This window comes from Neolamprologus multifasciatus, chromosome 13 (genome assembly GCF_963576455.1).
Source record: "Neolamprologus multifasciatus chromosome 13, fNeoMul1.2, whole genome shotgun sequence".
In the NCBI taxonomy this organism is placed as follows: Eukaryota; Metazoa; Chordata; class Actinopteri; order Cichliformes; family Cichlidae; genus Neolamprologus; species Neolamprologus multifasciatus.
Genome location: NC_140451.1, coordinates 22,205,088 through 22,227,674, shown reverse-complemented (window position 1 = coordinate 22,227,674; position 22,587 = coordinate 22,205,088). Strand labels below are relative to the sequence as shown.

Here is a 22,587-nt window from a genome sequence, read left to right as displayed (position 1 = left end):
TTTCTGTGCCCTTGCTAAATAGTTCATGAGGTTGTGAATTTGTGAGACTGTAGTTAGTGAACTGCAGAATGAGCGCAGTGGCTGTGTAATGGCAGATGCGATTGGAAGGACTGGTGTCGTGCCATGCCCAAAATGAGTTTTCAATTTCAGCCTAGTTTTAGCATTGTGTGTTTACAAAAAATGTCAATTCTCAACAGGCATTTCCCTCAATAACTCAAAAATGGAGTTGGCCATTGCTTGGGTTCCTTTATGAAGCCACTCATGTTGTATTTGCAACAAACCAGGTCACTTCCTAGATTACATTTCCTTCAAATCCTCTAGTCAAATAAAGGTTTCCCAAGGTCACCTCATCTGACCTTTGAGCTTGATTCCTCAGCTGCAGTGATGAAGATGCAAGTCCCAAGCCACATTAACATAAAGCTCTTGACCACAAACTCATAACACAGTTAGATCAAATCTATTTCCCCTTGTTAAGAAATTCAGGCTCTTGTCTTATAGATGTGCACTGGTAAGCTTAAACTACACTGCAATCTGTGAGTAGAGAAAACACTGGTTTGTAGATGGCAGCTTGTCTTTTGCAAATTAAACACTGATAATGCAGCGTACTCTTTGCCTTTGTCTTTGGTCTGAGAAGGCACAACAGTCTGATTTAAATACAAATACCAAGCTGTCTTAGCTGAGCAAACAAACGAACAGCAACTGGCCTCTCTGGTAGGTATGTAGGCATGTTGACTCAGATGTGCCCCCATTAGACTTTATTGCCTTATTCACAAGGGATTTGAATTAATCATTGGCGTTTGTATGTGTGTGTGAGAGAAAGAGAGAGAGGGGGAAAGAAAAGAGGAAGACGCTGCTTTATTCCGTGCAATTATATGCAGAATTTAGCCCGCTTCATGCATATGGACTACACAACGAAAGGGGGGGTTCTTTTGGTAAGTGATTTATGATAATGAAGAGCAAATTCTACATTGTAATCGTCGGCCATCTTTCATCTGTCCTGAGGTCAGAGATACTTTCCAATCAAGGTGTCTCTGTTATATATTAACGGTCTTTCTGAAGTGTTCTCTGATTTTATTTTTTATTTTTTTGACTGAACCGAGTGGAAAAAACTTGCATTTGGCCCTTATTTTTATAAAGAAAATATTCTGTTGAAAATCTTGCACAAAATAAGAATTCTTTTTTAGATCCACGGTCTTCAAATGGGGCCCCACATCGTGAGGCCCCCACTGTCGCTGGCAGCCGGTGGTAATTGCTACAGTGAGAGCTGGATCAGTGGAGCCGCTCTAATCAATAAAGTCTTCATCAACCATTTCCCCTGATGATTCTCCCTCATTTCTCCCTTAATTGTTCTTTTTCATCAAACAAGGTCTGTGCCGTGAGCATGTGTGTGCGTCTTTGTATGTTTGTGTGCTCCCAGGAGTTTGTGCTGCGGTCTTCCCTCTCAATGGACTGTGGCTAACAGATTGCTAATGGAAGCTGAGCTGCAAACAGCAAAGGGAACCTTTGCCTCTCATAACTAGACTGTGACCTCCATGGGAGGAGGATTAGTGTTGATCCAGCTTCCCTAGAGCAGCTTCACTGCTGACACTGAGCATGACCACTGACTCATACAAGGCCTTAAAAGTTTTGTGTTATATTTTAGCCATTCACATTAAACTCAAAGGTAGCCCTGATATATCTCAGATTTATTATAAGCACATAAATGTAGTAATAAACTGCAGTCATAGGGTTTAATTAATGCTCTGGCACATATGAAATAGCAGTTAAGGACCGATTCCTACCTGCTAGAATGGATCTATTTACCCAGTGTGCATTTTACATAACCCTGATAATATACAGGAAAATACTTTACTTTGGATTTATTTTTTCACTTTAAGATACAAGCCTCTGATATCTCTGCTGCCAAACAACTGAAACAATCAATACTGCCTTTCCTCATTATTTTTTTTTACATACTATTTCTGTAACCTACAAAGAGTTATTATTATTATTAAGATATTATTTTTGTATTTTGTACTGACCCTTTACAGAAGCAGTTTTTTGGCATAAAAAAACGTGTTTAGAGCCATTCTTGCTCATTGCATAGTTGATGATTTTTTCATAGTAGATTGTTTTTTAAAGGATGTAAAGCAAAATATTGTCCGCTTTTTCTGTTTAGCTTTTAAGCATCTCCTGAAGATGTTTTCTTGTTGGCTTTCATAGCTGTGCCCTGTTCTAGTGCCCTGCAACCTTCATCCTCAGACGTTTTGGCCCATGGCTGCCAAAGAATTGGAAATGATTGGGGTATAATTGTTTTCCTTTAGCGCTTATTGCCCTTCTGTGCTAGTAAAACGGTTAGGGTCCAGGGGGAGGTTTGATTCCAGTGGGAGGAGTCGCCGGCTTTCATAAAGCGTCCCCCTTGGTTGTCTGGCTCTGCAGGCTCCACTGCCCATGTGGAGCATCCTGCAGTCAAAGGGCCGAGTGCAGAAGGGGGAAAATGTAGGATATTTGTTAAAGTTAAATTGGCACTTGTGTTTTGTTAGGGCCAAAACGGTCCAAAGCAGAGACACCAAACTGCACATTGTTGATTCCCATTCCAGAAAGGTTGATGTAATAAAAACCTGTAGGTGTATGAAAACAGATTAAAGAGTTTACAGATTTTCAATGCACATTGAGAATTCTTCACTAAATACTTTAAATTATTTTGTGACTCACCGATAAATCTGGTCAGCTGATCAGAGTATTGTCTGTCAGAGGTGCAGTGGGTCGTTAATTGTTCTTAATGAGATATGACTGGACAGTCCATGAAATTAAAACGAGTTGACTTCACTTTAACCCGATTGATTTCAAGTCAGGAATCCAGATTAGGAGATAAAAGAGCCACTTGCCAGATTTCTTTTTTAAAGTCTTTATATAAGCTCAGTATCATTAACTTCACAGTTTTCTATTTCAAACTTGGAGCAAACCACCAAGTGAGAAAGATCATGATTCAATATTTTCTGAAATCCATTTCCTATTTTGCAGAATCAGAATCTGAAACATTTAAAGCATCAAAGTATTTTATTTATGCTTCAAAATTAAGGGAATACTTGTGGCATTGCCCGTAAAATATAATTCATTTCAATTGTTTAAAAATTGCTGAGCTAGAGTAACTTTCTGCACATTAATGCTTTTTGATATAAAACAGAAAATTTTGCCATTAGAGCTCTTGTACTGATGCAATTAATGCTGCGTTGGCACGCCATCAAAACAGTAAATATGTTCTAGATGAATCTGTCCTATATTAAGATTTATGAAACCTTTAGGGTTGTTGACTTACAAGACTTGAGAAAATTAGGTTTGAGTTGTCTAACAGCCGGGCCACTCATCTCTTCTGTAAACTGCCATATATCGTGCCGCTGTGGGTTTTATCGACATATTCCATTTCTGAAGTCTTTACCTTTTATGACCATTTTCATAAATTTTGCCCGGGACAATCTCAGTTCTCTGTGGGGTGATAGAAAGATCATCTCGGGGGTGTAGTTTGATGCTTCAGCACCCTCTCACATGCACATTTGTACACGCACACAAACACACACACACACACACACACGTATATATTTAAAATATGAGCTGTGTGGCTCACTCTCTTTCCTCTTTTTGTCTCCTGATCAGAGATGGCCCCTCCCCGCTTAGTGATGAAAATGATTCAGACTCTCCCAGACGTCAAGGGAGAGGACAGAGAGTGTTGAATGAGTTTACAGATGATGAGAGTCTTAGATCGGGACAGTCTGTATTTACAGCTCAATCACTTAACAGAGCAGGCCTCTCTATTAGACCCCGATCTATCTGGCTGGGTGACAGTTAGCAGCAAATAGGGGAGTATAAGGGACAAGAAGGGCAACTGATAAGACCTCTGGGACACTGAGAGATCTCTGAGGGAATAGCTTGAATTTCCTACCAGTAATCCATTTATGTTAGTTAAGATATTGGTCAATTACAGGCCATAGTCTGTCATTTAAAAGTCTAATTTAAAAGGATGGTTGCAAGTGTATGAGTTAATAAGATTGCATTTCACTGTCTGTTTTCTCTTAACTTTTATTTTTGATTCCAGATTTAAAAATCTCCAAATTTTAGTCCCTTTGTGGTCAATTTTGTCAGTTAACAGAGTACATAACAGAATCACAAATACATCCAGCGATCCATCTTTGGCCACTTATGGAGGTCAGCAATTATGTGAGGGAAGCAATCTAAGCAAAGACACCCAGACCCCCGTCTCCTCAGCCACGTCCCCCAGTTCATCCAGGAGGACACCGAGGCATTCCCAAACCAGCTGAGAGACATAATCTCTCCAACGCGTCCTGGGTCAGTCCCAGGGCCTTCTCTCAATAGGATATGCCTAAAACCCCTCACCTAGTAGGTGTCCTGTATGTCCAAACCAACTGCTTTTTCCCACATCTTATCAAAGCCTCATAAAAATCAGTGCACTGTGGGTAAACGAAATTTAAAACACTTAAAAATAAACACGAGAGGATAATTCAATGCAGGAGTGTTAACCGAAATAAAAAAAACCTAATTTTCTTTTGCCTCTTGTCATGTGTACACAAATAATTTAGTTTTTTAAATATAACCCTGTGAGATTTTAAACCCAAGTATGCTGGATGTGAATGTTGTTTTATCCAGTGTTTTATCCATCCATCCAGGCAGACCTAATACATAGAGGCAGACAAACATTCCCACTCACACTGACACCTACAGCCAATTTAGAATCACTAATGTACCAAACGTGCATGTTATTGGACTGTGGGAGGAAGCTGGAGTACTTGGAGATGCCCCAGCTGGCCAGTGGATTCAAACCACTTATTGTGAGGTGGCCTGTTGGTGCAACACTTATGAACTCAAGGGGAATCTCAAAACATGATCACTGAAACCAAAACTATCTGTTTTAAGGGCTTTTTAAAGTCTTGTTGATATGGAAGTTAGGTGGAAAGTACCTTCAAGTTATCTATTAGTATATTCCAGAAATATACATTCAGTTTCTAAAATAGAAACTGAATATATTGAAGACATTCTAAGGTTTAAGGTTAAAGTTTGGCTCAAATTACTGGTTTAAACTCTGGAACCAGAACATATGAGCTCTTACGTTGGATTATGAATCAGGGTAGTATCATGCTGCCTCATTCTGTGTCTTATTTAAGCTGAAATCTCAGGTCATTAGTATTACATCATTGCTTATTTCACAAGTATCAGCATCAGTTTACTTCATTATAAAATACTCAAACTTAAAAAGGCATTAGAAATAATTTTACATCATTCAGATTTTAAAGATTGTATTTCCCACTGATAAGTCATTCATTTTTTTAAAAGTACAAACACTTTATATCTTATCCTAAACTTCTGATTCCCTTCATAGCATTATTTGCAATATAGTCATTCAGTATGGTCATTATTTTCCTCTCAGAGAGAGGAGTGAGCTGCTGCTTAATATTTTCTCTGTCAGAAGAGGGAGCTGTGACTTTAAAGATCTTACCTCAAACGTTCCTCAGCAGCCTCAGTTTATTCATCTGAACAGGTTATAATCAAACAAATGACACAAAATAACAAAAGAAAATGTGTTTGCGTTGAAAGTGCAGAGGAGAGGGAAGGGAAAACGTCACATACTGACTTTTGCTAGAAAAACTGGAAATAAATGCGGTGATTTATCAGAAGTTATCAGAACTTTTGTCCTACATTTGTCCAGTTTCCTCAAGTTGTTTTAAGGACTCTGCACACTGAGATATGCCAGGCTTTCAACTAATAGCTCTTGGGAAATTTTCTTGTTTGTGGAAGAGTATACAATCATTTTATGTCAATTTTTTGTTAAACTGTAAAACATTTTTCTAATTTAGCTCCAGAAAACATAAAAACCAACTGAGTGAAAAAAGAGCGTATATCCAAAGAAGAACTTTGAAAGACCAGAAGGCTTCTACTTAAACCACCTTTAAAAACATTATTTGCTCCTTAGAGCAAAATATAAAGAAATGAGGAGCGTCTAGAGACTTTTTCACACTGTTTAAAGATGTCATGACCTGAGAAAAGAAATACAAACAGAATAACATTAATAACCTTTTATAATTTATTTTTATAATAAAGGCACAGCAAACTTCTCACTCGTGACTTGAGGACAAGTCAGCCCAGACTGGCTGTTCAGTTTCTAATCACCTCCATGCAAACAAGATGATATGATGCCATCTGCTGGCTCTCCACAGTACTGTAATGAAGTGCTGTTGTCCAAGCTGGATTTCTTCCCTGGAGACATTAATATTTTTATCACCAGATTTAGTCTTTACATGTTCCATCTTACTCACGGTAATAAAGTTCTCCAAGCCACATTATTCCTAAAACATACAGTTTCCTACATGCATGTGTGCCTGTGCTTGTTTTGCACAGTGAGGCTGCTGGATAGGCTTTAGTAAGTATGAGCGTCACTGGCAGCACAGCGTGTTCCTGGGGGAGAATGAAATATGTTGTGTAACAGTCTGTGAAATGATTAGTGGCCCTAACAAGGACTATTAGAAGATGAGCCGGGTCAAGACGGGGTTATCAAAGGATATAAACACACAAACACACACAAACACACATATATACACCCTGTCACCTGTGTTTGTTAAACATTAGCAGTGTTATTCTGGGTGATCTCAGTTGGCAGTTGAAGGAAGGTTAACTGCTAGATTGTTGCCTAAGCTACACACACACACACACACACACACACACACACACACACACACACACACACAGCTGCCATGCTGAAGTATCAGTGTAGCTCTCCACCCGGCATCATCTATCTACTGCCACAAAGACTCTGCTCAGGTTCAAAGACACTGGCTGTCTCTGACTACATATCTCTGACAGCTGTCTCTCTGCCAGGGTGCTGAATAATCATCAGCAGATTTATTGGTGTAGTTATGGCTTCTCAAATTTCCCAACTTTAGGCCAGATAGGCATTTAGTTGTCTTTTTCTCGGTGTGTAAACAACATTTCAGGAAAAGACCTTAGACTATGTGTAAATATATTGAGTTTACAGCTAATGTAAAGTTACATTTACTTAAAACTTGAGTATAATTTGTTCACATGTTGATTTTTTTGAAGGTCAGGTGCACAAAGTTTGGTTCACTGCATAAATAGTTATATGCTGCCCAACCCAAACCTGTTTATGTCCTGCTCCATGTTCCAACTCTTACTCTGTGCATGTGTTTATGTGCAGATGTGTGTGTGGGTTAACCTTTGCAGAGGCAGCTACCATTATTTTGCCAATTCAAAACTAAGAACCAAAGCTACTTACTAACCAGTAATGGTTTTCTCTAATCCATTATGCTCTTACTTCATGATTATATTTCTCTTAACTGTATCTATTATGTGGGCCTGCACTTATGGCCACTTTATTAGGTACACCTAGCTTTCAGAACTTCTTTAATTTGACATGGGATACATTCAGCAAGATACTGGAAACAGTCATCTGTCCTCTGACATTTTGGTCCATATAGACAAGACAACATCATGCAGTTCCTGCAGATTTGACAGCTGCACATCCATAATTTCCTGTTCCACCACATCCCAGAGGTGCCCTGTTGATCTGAGATGTGGTAAGGGTGGGGGCTGTTTGTGTACAGAAAATTCACTGAGATGTTTAAGAAACCATTTTGAGATGGTTTGTGCTTTGTTACATGGCATATTATCCTTCTGCAAGCAGTCTTCATAAGATGGGTACGCTATGGCGATACTCAGGTAGGCTGTAGCAATAAACAATGCTCAATTGGTACAAAGGAGCCCAAAGTGTACCAAGAAAATATCCCCCACACTATTATACCACCAGCACCCTGAATGACTCATAAAGGACAGGATGGAGCCATGAGTAAAATTGCTGCTCACTGGATGCTTTCTCTATTTCAGACCGTTCCTTGTAAACCCCAGAGATAATAAAGCAGTTTCTGAAATACTCAGTCCAGCTGATCCGGGACTGACTGCCATGCCATCAATCAGCTTTCCTGGTCTGTACTTCAGCAGGTTATCTTCACCGTGTGCCTAAATGTACTAAGAAATGAGCAGTTGCACAGTTCTACCTAAAAGTGGATAGCCCTGTGGCCACCGAGTGCTAAATGTCATCCTTCTGTATTGTTATCTCGTTGCCTTAGATCATTGTCTCTTTAAAGAACATCAGCAAATTTAGTTCTTTGTCTTTGTTCAGAATTTCCGTGTTTATGTTTGTTATGAAATGGATTTGCTCACAATATTTCATGTGGATAGCAAGCATGACTCAATAGGAAAAAATAAAAGCAGAGAAATCAGGTTCCCAAACATTTCTACATTTCAGTGTCAGGGGTCACATTAACAGAATCTGTCTGTGGATATTTTTCCAGACTAAACTTTAAATAATTGCACAAGAAAAAACCACAGCAACACATTTTTTCTTTATCTCAAGAGGATTTTTTTTTATCTTGCATAAGTTCAGATTTATTGATTCTCCAAAGGGAGTGCTGAACAAGATAGTGCCAGCATTCATCTGGTGCCGACACAACAAGCGAGGTTATGAACAGTCATAAAACTTTGTCACCAACATTTAAAAAAAAAACAATACTCCCTGAACTGCACGACTAACAGGTTATTTCAATGATTAAAGCTCCCATTCATATGATTTATAGCATAATAAATCACTTCCACTAATGACTGCTTAAGTTTTGATTCATCATCTTTCAACATCTCTCTGGAGCTGACCTTGTGGTGCACAGCATAGAGGAGTTCTATTAATTACATCAGATCCATAAAATTAATCCGTGGATAGTGTTGAAATCTTGTCCCAGAGTCACACCAGCTCTGTGACTGTGCAATACCAAAAAAATGTCACTGGAACTTTTAATAGTGTGGCAACTGTTTAAAGTCAGTTGTGTTAATATAACGACGTGCTGTTTACATTAAAAAGAGTAATGTAATTTTAACTTGTGCATGTCCTTTTCGTTAAGTGCTTTTGCAGCAAGAAAGACGTAAATTTGGCTACTGAGAAATTTGTTATGTTGTATTTGGGGTATTTCAAGCACAGAGTGTCCTTTGACATCAGTGGTATTCTAGACTTTCTCCTTCTTCTCCTTCTTCTTCTTCTAGCTTGTTCCTTTAGGAGTCGCCACAGCTGATCCTCTGTCACACCAACCCTCTGCATGTCCTTCACCACATCCATAAATCTTCTCTGTGATATTCCTCTCTTCATCCTGTCTGACAGCACCATATTCAACATCTTTTGCCTAATATCTCCACTATCCCTCCCCTGCACATGTTCAAACTTTGTCTCCAAACCACTCAACTTGATCTCATAGTGTCTACTCTCAAATTACATCGGAGTATCTTCAGTTCTGCCTCCTGTCTTTTTATCAGTGTCACCGTCTCCAAACCATGCATTACAGCAGGACTCAAGACCGTCTTGTAAACTCTCTTCTTCACCTCTTTTGTGTACTGTCTATTGCTTTGGTTGGCGACTCCAGATATTTAAACTTGCATCTATTGACTTCTTCTCTCCCGGCTCACTTCCACCTGTCCCCTACTCTCACTGAAGATCACAGTGTCATCTGCAAACATCATAGTCCACAGAGACTCCTGCCTGACCTCATCTGTCAGCCCCTCCGCTACCGTTGCAAACAAGAAGGGGCTCAGAGCCGATCCCTAACATAATCCCCTCCCACCTTGAACCCATTTGTCACCTCTCCACGTCCTCTCAGTCCTCATACACGTCCTGCACCACCCTCACATACTTCTCTGCCACTCCACTTCTGTCCTAGACATTTCAATACCTCCCACAGGTATGCCATCTGGGCCCATACCTCCCACAGGTATGTCAAGTGTACTTTAGACAACACACTCAAATCCATGGATGATAAACATCCTCTGGATTCTAAACCTCTACACTCAGGCATGAACTTCATCTTGATTTCCCACATGCTGCCCTCCTCTGTAAATGTTGTTTTCATTCCTTTTGATCTATCTTTGAAAGAAGAATCCAGCCATGTTTAGTGAGAAATGCTTCATAGTTCTCGACTTTTTTTGCATCCTCCTCCTCAAATCTTCCAGATAAGCACTGGCTTCTCGTATTGTTGTGCCAGTCTTCCAGGCAAGAGGTCACAGTGTCTTGAACACTAAAAAAGTATGAGTGTTTTCTTATTTATTTTTTTTCTTTCAACATCCTTATTATCATAAAAGATCATTTTTATGTCTTTCTTGATTTTAATTTTGTCTGAACTGTTTCTTCTGTTTTGTCTGGAGTCGATCCAGCTTCTTCTGCAACTTTCAGATTAGAATCTTTAAGGTAATAAAAGGTTGCATGCCTATGCATTCTTTCATCAGCTGCTCATTTATGACAGGGCTTTTTTGTGTGTGATAATGACAGCCCTGTGGCTATAGTAAACATAGACAGACACAAAGAGAGACAGTGGCAGAACTCAATGTTGTGACAGCGTTTCTCGATGGCAGTTACGAGAGTCTGCCAAAAACGGAGCATGTGCACACAACCTGAAAAAATAAGTGCAACAAAAACATGCATACATGGATGCAGGATCTTTTACTGTCACGACATAATCTTTCTCTTGAACAAGCACACATTCACATCTGCAACACCCGAACAGAGGTGTTCGGAAGAGGTGTACACAGAGTTGCTACAGGAATTTACATATCTACTCTGTCAGTATTTGTTTGGTCGTACTAGCAGAGGCCGAGATATCCCTTCAGGGGATTTGTCAGGGCTGCCAAAGCACGAAAAAGACACCGTAGCACACTCCACTTCACTATCGTGAGTCAGTGCCAAGCCTGACCGTCTTCATTCCTTGATGAAACACTCTTATCTTTGGCAGCATTAAAACCAAGGAGGCACCCATTGCACCATGTTTTCCCATCGCGCAACTCATACCTTTGACCCCTCCAACTCAGGCCTATAAACACCTACTTTTCCCTCAGTTCACCCTCTTCCTATAGCAGACCTTGACTCATGCACCCCAGAGGCCACCCAATGTGAAAAGCCAGACACCCCACCCCCACAACTACTCGAGCTCATGACCCCCTAAGACCACAACAGGAACCACATTCTTTCCTTTGTGGCCAGTCTTTCATCCTTCTTCACTGCCAGAGCAACAGAAATAACCTGTAAAGGAGTATTGTGTGGCAAAAACAAGGTCTTTTGTTCTGGCTGTGCCATGGCGGGCTGATAAAATAAACACACGGTGCTCTGCCTGCTCTCTCACTTTCTTTTTTGATTGAATCTGTTTGCGTTATTATCATTTTCCTTTTCTTTTTTGCCTACATGAGGGAGTGACAGGTAAGTCTGGCCTAGTGCTTACTTCATGAATGAAAAGATTTTCATGAAATCGTGATATGATGTGGTTTTGAGCATGAGTATGCTTAAGGAGTGTCAGTTGGTGGATCTTTCTCATATAAGTACAAGCTGTTCCCTTGAAACTGAGATAAGTTGGGGTGTAGTGAACACACCTAGTATCATTTTTCTTCACGTTTTCTCTTCTTCAACTTTGCCCACACTGATAGCGTTCTCTTCTGAGAGTGCTGCCTCTGACGTCCTCACGCTAAACCTGAAGCCTTGTAGGAGTTTAAAAAGTTATGCGCATGCAGCTGCCGATTCTACCGACCCAGAGGTAGCAGCGATGGCAGCAGCAACAGAAAGTCAGGCAGAGTGAGACAGGATCTGACAGGACAAGACAGTATGAGGTGTGGTGTGTTTATCTTTTAGTTAGGCTTCCTTCATTACACACGCACTTCCTGAATTATAGATAACCCCCCCACCCCCGGAATTAAAGTAAACACTTCCCTATTTTTACACTGTATATTCATCTGTAAGGACACGATTACACCCTTTAAATTATATTCAAGTTTATATAAATTCAAGGAAGTTGGACATTTTGAGATTTGCATTGGTGGAGGTATAGATGAGGGTGGTGAGGCTACAGCCAGCAGCAGGTTAGCTTAGTTTAACATACAGACTGGAAACACAGGGGCAAAAGGCCACCAACTGTAGCTCTGTTGGTAGCTACCAGCATCCTCAAAGTTTACCTATTAACCAGTTATATCTCATTGGTTCCCATTAAACCCATTAAGTATAAAAATAACAAGTTGCCCATTTAAAGGACGTCATATGCTGACAGATTCTTGGCTCTGAACAGTAACTTCCTGGAGTCTCATTTGGTTGCCTAGCACATGGTTCCAGCCAGGAAATAGTCTGCTAGATAACTCCCAATAAAACTGTACGCTGTAATTTTGACAGTGAGCGTCGTGTACTGTTATACAGAACCTGCCAACAGTCTCCTGCAGCTTCCAGTCTGTGTGCAATGCTAAGCTCACCTGCTGCTGGCTATAGTTTCATCCTTTAAAGTCACTATGATAAATCAAGAAGGATTATCATATTGGAAGGAACAGCTTCACCATATAGTAAAACTAAACAACCATTAAGTAACCAATCCATGATATGCTGGATAATATCTAACTTGATGGGTAATTACAAACACAGATGTTTTGTAATCACTATATAGAGAGCACCAGCAACAACATTTCAACACAAAATGATTCAGTAAAAGTAATGTAAAATTTAAAAAGTAACTAATTTAACCATTAGACAAATTACATCTTGACCACCATCACAAGGAAGTAATAATTAAATCAGGTTATTCTAAAATAGTTACAGTTAGATCCATAACACAACTTTTATGGTGTTTTTTAATCAAACACTCATGATGTGATTGAAGTGCAGACTTGCAGCTGTAATTCAAGGGGTTTTACAAAAATCTTTGCATTAACTGTTTAGAAATTGCAGCAGTTTCAATACTTAGTTCCCACAAGCAGTTTCACAGCCAGACAAAGCTTGGTCCCTTATTATTTCATGAGAAATGAAACAGGCATAAGATCTAAGGTTAAATTTATATTTTATAGGTTTTCACTGTAATTATAAATATGAGGATTAAAGAGATGTCAGTGCACCAAATAATGGCATCTTTGAAAAAAAAAAAATCTTTGTACAGATGAAGCGGAGATGCACTTGTACCAGTATGATGGGAAGAATGAGATCTGACGCATACCACATTATCTGTCCAACATTGTGAAGGCAATGTTATGGCACTGGGTGTTATAACTGCACGTAGGATCATATCACTGTGTTTATTGATGATATGCCAGCCGACAGAAGTAGCAGTATAGATTCGAAAGTGTACAGTGCTATGCTCTATTCTCTAAAATGCTGCAAACCTGATCACACAAATAAATAATGACCCAATGCTTAATAATGACCCAGTCCAGTAGATAATGCTTTTCGGTTATTAAACACAAAAACCGAAAGCAGAAAGACCCACAAACAAGCAGCAACTGAAGACAGCTGCAGTAGAGGCTTACTAGAGCATCTCAAGGGATGAAACTCAGTATTTCTAAGATTTTCATCCAAGTATTAAAAACAATCCACACGTGTAAAATTATGGTAGTTAATTTTGATCTAGTGAAAATGAGGAACTGTGTAAAAAACATAACTGGAATTCCTAAGCAGTTAATGTAAGACTGTTGTAAAGGTCTGCACTTTAATCATGTCTCATCTGCTTGGATAAACTCCACTGTGGTGGTGTAAAGGGGCAAAACTGAAAATGTGTCCAACAAATTAAGACGCTGACTTTATGATGCCTGCTTGTGTCAAACCAGGTTACTTGCATGTGGGAGATCACTAACCTGTGCCTGTTGATTTTTATCAGCCATGGGGGGGCGCGTTGTGGGGTCTGCAGGCAGACAGATGGAGAGCAGAAACCTTACACCAGTCAGTAGATGAGGAAGAGACGACTCCTCTGAGAAGTTTACAGTACCACAGCTGTTTGATCAACCTGCATCATCGGCACTGCATTTATCAGAAAAACAATCCTGTGCTGATGTAGTGTTGAACCACCCTCTGACAGTTTAAAGATAGCACCATGCAGGGAATTCTCCCTTCAGTGTTTCACAAAAGAAGGAAGAGTGTTGTTTGTTTTGCATGTCAGATCACTCCCTCTCTTATAAACCCGCAATTTCCATGTAACCACCGAGTGCTTTTCCTTCTCTGACATTTGCTGTTGGACCAACACCTTCAGTGATCCAACGGGCCCAATGCCAATAACGACACGGTGTTCAAGTAATTCCAAGCAAAACACACAGGGTAGTGTTTGCAGCAGGTTTACAGGCAAAATAAAAGGGACAGAAAGAGTCATCTATGTGGAAAAACCAGCAGTGCCACAAGCTTGGAGTTATTCCAGACAAAGATAGAAGCAGACAAAGAAAACAGAATAAGCCACAGTGTTTGTTTGTTTATTCTGTTACTTTGTTTATTCTGAAAAATCTTTTTTTTTTAATGGATTGCATTTATATAGCGCTTTTCTAGGCACCCAAAGTGCTTTACAATTCCACTATTCATTCACTCTCACATTCACACACTGGTGTAGGCAAGCTACAGTTGTAGCCACAGCTGCCCTGAGGTAGACTGACAGAAGCGAGGCTGCCATATCGTGCCATCGGCCCCTCTGGCCACCACCAGTAGGCGGTAGGGTAGTGTCTTGCCCAAGGACACAACGACCAGGACAAAGGGAGCAGGGGGATTGAACCGGCAACCTTCCAGTTACAGATGAGCTTCCCAAGCCCCATAAGCCACGTTTTTTTATCAATACATGTATCATCTATGGGTTTAATGAAGTAAATGAAGAACTGAGCGGTCATGTGAAAGATCTCAGTTGTTGTGATGAACCCAGAGAAAATTATTCCAACTTCTTTGATGATCTCAACTCGGCAGAGCGTTTAAGTAGACAGAGTGTTCTTTCAGCTGATTTGTTTGTTTCCTGTGTAGTAAGCAGATTTTTGGGGGATAAATCAAAGACTGTATATAAAGATAAGTAACCACTGTGACCAACCATTGAGCTAATGTTTTGAACTCAATTTCTGGCATTTTGGCAGTTTAGCAGTTTGGCAGTTTGATGTCGTGCTTTTCTGAAGCCAGAAGCAATTGGATGAAATGGTAAGTTACCAGCTGTAACAATCTGTTAGTTTGCTTAGCATGCTGTGCCCGTCAACTCCAACAGTCATAATGAAATTTCTCATTTTCATCTGCAATAATTAGAATGCCAACATCTCTCTAGAGATTACACCTACCTCTCCTTCCACATGCTTACATGGAAAGTCACAGGAGAAGAAAGCAGCAGCAGAGGTGGTTGCAAAGTAGCTTGCATGTGTACAGCAAATGGAGACAGAGTAAATAAACTTAAAAAGAACCCCTTATATGGGATGTGCAAACCAAATACATAGAGAGCTATCAGGTAAGGTGTCAGCTGATGTGGGCTGGCGTTGAGATCAACTGGTCTGCAGAGAGTGTGACTAAGCTTGACATCTTCAGTAAAATATAAATTAAGTAATTATATTTGCTCACCAAGAAACTTCTTTAGCTGTCTGTTAATAAAAATAACCACATACCACGACACATAACTGAATAGATATGTTTGAGTTTTGGTTCAGTGACTCATGTCAGTCAGTTTTTTCTGAGGGTTTTCTTTGTTTTACATTATTAAAAAAATCTAATTCAAATGATAAGCAAATTAGTTACCAGGAACATCACTGGGCTACACCACGTAGAAAGTTATAGTATTAGTGAGAAAATTCGTTAAAAATTATGAGCACCAAAGTATCTACGCAGTGTCGACGTCTAGTTTAATGACTGGTGGATGAGGCTGTTTTTGGACACCTGTCAAGCCATTCAAAAGACTCAAAAGGCTAAAAACATCTTTATCCAGGCTAATAGGTTAATAGGCTTTTTGAAGCAGTAAAGTTGGTTAATTTAACATGGTAGTCTATGGGGACTGGCTCTCTGTTTGGAGGCTGCCTAAAGGGCCATTTGGTGAACTACAGTTTTTAGCATTTCTATCACAACTTGAGGTTGTACTTGTTTAATGCCACCTGTCTTGCATTCACAAGAATAACAACAGGCCTATAGCGCATCAGTTGCAGCTACAAAAGGCAGATATTTCATAAAAGAGATAATCAGGGCAAACATTTAATAAAAAAACTGTTAATACAGATAGCTTATTTTCAACTTATTCATCTGCCATTTGTGCTCCAAAAACATCAGCTTTCTTGAATTCCTTTCTTATATTAGATACGCTTAAAGCCTTGAAACACAGTACTTCAGTTATTCTTACTTCCTGTGTGAGGACATCAATGTACAGTATTACATTACAGTATCAAATCCAGTTCTTATGGGTCACATCCTTAAAAGATTGCTTGCCAAAATGACTGGCTCCGAAATATTATGCATGGGTGGATGTTTTTTTCCTAATGTTCTGAACCTTAAATTTTCTGAATTAGAGGAAGCTTTTAGCAAATATTTAGATGGCTAAATTACAGGTGTGTAAAGATCCAAAAGAAGCTCAACAGTGTTTATGTGCTAATATGTCTAAACAAAAAAAATGAGATGAACACCCAGTGTGTTCTGTCTTTCTGTCAGTGCGGCCACAGTATTTTAAGTGGTGAGGCCGTGGGGAGAGCAAAGGAGAGACGAAACATATGACACAGATTTTAAAGCACTTTGTGGCTGATTTTGGCAGCTGGAAACACCACTATAACGTCTATGCTATGCACAGGGGGAAGATAAAATGGAGGGAAGAAAATGAAAGAAAAGAAGGAAATTGCCTTAAATGAAACCTCCCTTCTTTCTGCAATGAGACTTTCCAAGTCTTTGAGTCCACCCAGATCCATGTAGATGGCTCCATATGGGCTTAAACCGGTGAGTATATGTTTACCAGTCTTCCCCTGCAGAGGAAATTAGAGAAGAGGAAAAAATAATCTGATAATTTCGCTTGACAGGGGCCGTGTTTAGTTTAATGCAGAAACAAAATTGTACAGCTTGGAACACTCAAACGTTACACGTGAGAGAGGGAAGAAAACAGAAGGAAAAGGAGACAGGTTAGTGGGGAAGAAAGAAAGGCGCACAGTGACTAATACTGAAAACAGAAACTGGGGCTAAAATCTCATAAAGCTCCTTCCACCTCCTCTTTTGACACCCAATCAATCAGTCTTTGACATTCAGTTCTCTGCACGGATCCACCCATGAACATATGCCTTCATGTTGAACTATTTTGCTCTGCACATGTTACCTAACAGTTTGTTGTTAGCTGACAGGAACTTTACCTGTTAACAGTGTAGTCATATACAGATTTCACTGCAATTTTTATGTCAGTGTAATGTTGATTTCAAATCATGTGGTTATCCTAAGTTATGAAAACTCCATAATCAAGTATTGCCTGAAGACAGGCTTTAAGAAACATTTACTCTTTTCAGGGGCATTTATCTGTTTGTTTGATGGTCAGCAGTGCAAGAGCTGACTTAGTTGTGCAACTCACTCCAAGATGTATGAAAAAATCAAACCGAGGGGGAGTACAGTCACAGAAGAACCCATTAGATTTTGGAGCAAATCCAGATCATTTCCTTTAAATTTGCTTGAAAGGCCGTTGATCTTGTTGGTGGATGATGTGCTCTCTGAACTGCAATGGCATTTACAGATCTCTGCAAGGCCAATGTCATTTTATTTTTAAAGCCAAAGAGCAAACAGTTCTTCCTCTTCTTTTGCACAACCACTTTGTCTAGTGTCATCATGTTTGCCCTTGTGGTTTTGTGTGAAGAGACAGGCAATCTGCACCCAGGCTTTCACTTTGAAAAGTGAAATTCATGAAAAATTGATATTGTCTTGGAAAAGGAGACAGCTGTTGTATTCAACGAAATACAAAATATATTTTACAACCATTTAAGCTTGCAAAGTATAAGTGATATAGTGTGCATAAACATGCAAATTGTCTGGGTATCTAGAGTGTCAGAGGTTTGTCATGGGCTTCTTGGTAACTTCTCTCTGTGCCAATGTGTCTAGGAGCCAAAGTTTGTTGCCCGCATGTGTTTTTTGTCTCAGTGTCTGGCAGTGGCACCATTAAATGAGCTGGTGACTTATATCTCACGCCTCTTGCCAAGACATGTTTTTCCTCTGGACTGTTTTGTTAGTCTCCTCTGATCCTTTTCTAAATCATTTCTTTTCTTCATGCTGGCCATGTTTTCTTCTTTCATGTCTTTGTTTGTTTACATTCACACGGGATGGAAATCACAGACGCAGGAAGATGCAGCCAGGAACAAAGCTGCTCTCTCCTTCTCTTTGTCCTTCCTTCCCCCTTTCTCCTCACTGAAATGCACGCGGTCTGCATGCTTGGGGTTTCCAAACTAGCGTCTGTGTTGGGGGTCCCTGGAGAGCAACTCCGCCATAATAGCCGGGTGGAGTGGGCTGGCGAGTGCAGGGGAGGGAAAATGAACAGCATGCTATGGGGTTTTCCAAATCCTAGCTTCTTACAAGGTCTTTATAGACTACATTGTAGTGAATTTTACTCGTATTTACCTCAGGTGACAAAATATCCAGTGTTCGATGAGAGAGAAAGGATGAAAAATGTTTTGTGGCCTGACTGGCTTTCTCACACTTGCAAGCATTGTGAAAAACAACAGTTTGGCTTGTAACACTGTATATTTGTAGAGAACAAGTTTTTAAACTTGGCCGCATGTGTTATTGCTGCATTCTTGGTCCAGTACTTTATACAACTCTCCCCTTCACAACTCATTATCTCCCCATCATGTTTCTTCTTTTCTCACAGAGAGAAGTGTGCACAGTGTGCACTCGGACTGTACGCCTGTGGTATGCATGCATGTCAGTGCTTATGCATGGGTGTGCACAAATATCTATGTCTGTGTGTGTGTGTGTGTGTGTGTGGGTGGGTGTGTGCGTGTCACTCTTTGTAGCAGCATGAGGATCCGTGTGTAAAGGAGTGGGCCATGCTACAACTGTAAATCTTAACAGGAAGCTTAAATTGGAGCATCAGTGACAGTTTAACTTCCTCTCTCGGAATGGACTATGCTCCCTATTCTTGGGAAAGAGCTGCCACGTGCACCATAGAGGAGGGCTCGCACAGCTCCATGATGGAGTGCAGAGAATGAGAATAAAGAGGAAGAGTAGGGGAAAAAAAGGATATGGGAACCCCATATCTCAACTCCTTCCTCCAACACTCCCTCCCGTCCTTTCATCTTACTGATTATGAGTGTATTCAAAAGGAAGGGATTCGGTAAAAAGAGCCCAAATAAAAGGAAACATCCAAATCTCAGACAAACATTAAGGGCATCAACTGACTCACTCAGTACGATACACAAACAGCGACTTACTCCTACACAGGCAACCGCATTCTTTAATTGCTAAAAGGCATACATAGACTGTGCAGAGAAAAGTACAGAAGCATGGTGCACACTCGGAAAGCGCTCACAGTGCAAACATGGGAAGAGACCTTTCTCTTTTGTCACGGTCATTGCAAACCTATAGGGAGGCAGAAAAAACAGACACTACACTAACCCTGGAGCTCCATTGTCCTCTGTGTTTCATATATATCTATCATGGAGCATTTGCCATTACAAATACACCTACAGTTTGCTCTTGATCACCCCGTAGAGCTTTTATGGGCGGCTTGTTTGGTTTACTTTGTGCAACACAGAGACCAAAGATGTAAGGGGAAGTGAAAACACGAGGAGACAGACTCGACAGTCAAGTATAAAGAAAGTCAAAGCTTTCCAACAGAGAGCTGCAGACAGATGAGTGTATACACACAGCAAAACCTCCCTTTGTCACTCCTTGTGTCGGTTACAGGTGTAACCTTTCCCTCTCTTCAAAGCAGACAGGCAAAAGGAAGAATGTATTCATTCTAACCTTGAAATCTTTGCTCAGATAAAATGAGACGTACAAAGAGTGCAACACACGATGCACTACTTCTAAGATATTGGCAAGCTGCCAGTGCTTTACTAGGGATTTTCTACGCACGCTAATTTTCTCTCTTCCCACCGAGATCAAACAAAACTATCTGTATCTATCCTTGACACAAACTCGCACCAAAGCAACAACACTGGTTCGCACAGATTAGAAATCAGTCAGTGCTTGGTGGGAACCCGAAAAGACTGAAAACAGCCACATCTAGAATATCTTCTCCCACACTCACAGAATCCTGTTTGTTCCTCCTCCCCATAGATTTTGCTTGAAAAGAAATGAAAACATTGATCAAACTCAATCCATTCATCACACAGGCATAGCTCCTTAATGAGCACTTTGCGGATTGAAATATGGGAATTATTATAATTGCTTTACAGGAAAAGCAAAGAGGTGGTTCAAAAAAAGAACATTGCCAAATAACTCCCTTAACAAACCAGTTTTGCAATTTTAACTTCATCATACACTGTGTCCTAAGCAAAGTCAAGCGTGCATGCATATGTCTGACGATGACTTAAGTAGCTGTGACAACAGCGTGTCTTCATTAATTAATTAATGTTTTAAGTTTTTTGTGCAAGCCAAACATGCAGCTGCTATGAGCTGGAAAATACACTAAATCTTCATCCTAATAAAGGGGCTAAAAGTATTTTCAGTCTAAGAAACGTTAACATTTACTTGTCAAAGGATGAGTGGACCAATTGAAGACTTCCTGAGAAACAATCCAGGGAAACGTCTTTAATGAAAGAATTATTTTCAATTTCAAGAAAGCAGTAATGACTTTGGGTTTGTATAATTGAAAGTGTTTTCGTGCCATTTCGGCAAGTCTGTTTGGCATTGTTTGACTGTAAAACTCTTAAATTGCGTATTTGATTTTGAGACTTTGAAATGACTAAAATGACTAAGAAGATCAAGCATATTTTGTTACAGCATCCTTTTAATCTACTGACACAATCAAGTGTCAAATAGGTGTGCTTGTTCATCAGGCAGAAACCCACAAATCAGCTTATCCAGGGACTTAATTTGAACCTAATTAGTATTCTTATGTTCATTTGCCGTCTGCCCAGCAGCTAATGTCTCCTGTGATAACATCGGCAACTGCTGCCTACTCGTCTGCCTATGTTTATAGATGTAAGGCCATGGCAGGCGCCTTTCCTGGACACACCCACAGCGCCCAGCTGTAGGTTGGTAGAGTAAATCTGATAGACAGCAAACTTATTATTCTCATATCTACACAACACACTTCTAAAAACACAACATATTTCAAGCCTGGTTTCAATTCAATTTGTTTTAGTCATATTTTGGACTGCATGTTTTTAATTCTTATTGAAGCAAATTTGCAAAGGCTTGACACTTGCTACAAGTGCTACAGTGCTAAACAAAAAACACGTTTCAGCATTTCTACTTTTTGCACACCTGGAACCATTTGAGATATCATATCTTTGAGGTTTTGCTTGTATTTTTTCAGTTGTGACCACTGGGGCTGATTTCATGTTTTTAGATGTATTGTAGAGATTTGAGAAAGACGAATAACCTCAGCTAGGATAAGGACTGCATGCTTCATAAACTGTTTGCAGTACCATGCACAGACCTCATTTCTTTTGCAATTCAAACAGATTTCCATTTAAATAACACCAACAAGAATATGGTAGGTGGGAGTAAGAACTGTAAATTATCTTCTAGTGTTACTTGCTAACTATATAAAAAAAATAATGACAAATGGTAGCAGAACACTGGTGACAAGCATTGAAGACAACCATGAAGCCATACTGGTTGTTATTCTGCTGATATAAAATGGTCAGTGAATCCTTCATTATTACTTCTCTAAATTGGACATACACTTACAAGTCGCTTTAATAGATACACCTTGCCAATTATGGGTTGAACCAGTCCAGTTAATGTTTTTCCAATCTTCAGTTATCCAATTCAGGTGAGCATGTGCAAACTGTAGCTTGAGTTTCCTGTTTTTTAACTGATAGAAGTGGCACCCGGTGTGGTCTTCTGCTGCTTTAGGGTTCAGCATGTCAGCAATGTGTTTCTACATACTTTGGTTTTAATGAGTGCTTATTTGAGTTACTGTTGCCTTCCTATCAGCATTAAATAGTCTAGGTATTCTCCACTAACCTCTGGCATCAACAATGCATTTTCTCCCAGAGAACTGTCGCTCACTGAATATTTTCAAATTTTTACACTACTCTCTGTAAATACTAGAATGCTAGTCATTTGGGGAAATCCCAGTGGAGCAGCAGCTTCTGAAAATACTCACAGCAGCTTGTCTGGCACCAGCAACCACCAATAACTTAAACCACCTTTCTTCCTCATGCTGATACTCAATTTGAACCTCAGCAAATCAACTCGACTCTCTACACGTCTAAGGGCATTGAGTTTCTGTCATGGCTGTCTGTCAGATCAAAGATTTGTGTTAACATTTAGCCCAACAGGTGTGCCTAATGAAGTGCCCAGTGTGTGTTTGTCCCTCTCTTGTTGTTCATGTGAAGAAAAAAAGACGTACTATTTGTAACTCACTATTTTCCAGCCCCTTATAAAATAAAGTTACCTATCATGAACATAATGTCTGGTCAAACTAAAAACACCTATTGCACATACATTTGACTAATGCAAAGCCATGTATGTGTTGTACTGCATAATATATGCAGTAGTTTATCCATTTCAACGTCACCATGCCAGTTGAAGTAACTGATGTACTAGATGTGTGAGAGGATACAGCTTGATAAATAGCTTATAACAGTTGGATAAATGTGTAGTAAGCCAGTAATTATATATATATA

At 39.9% G+C, this 22,587-nt stretch overlaps 1 protein-coding gene across 1 annotated transcript in view; it reads right to left on the bottom strand.

The window, feature by feature from the left end:
* The window catches only part of nkx1-2a (NK1 homeobox 2a), a 31,810-nt gene extending 9,223 nt beyond the window's left edge, over positions 1–22,587 (bottom strand). The window contains exon 1 of the mRNA XM_085182498.1: positions 1–22,587. This exon is cut by the window's left edge and continues 6,692 nt beyond it. The gene's annotated coding sequence lies outside the window, so the exon portion shown is untranslated.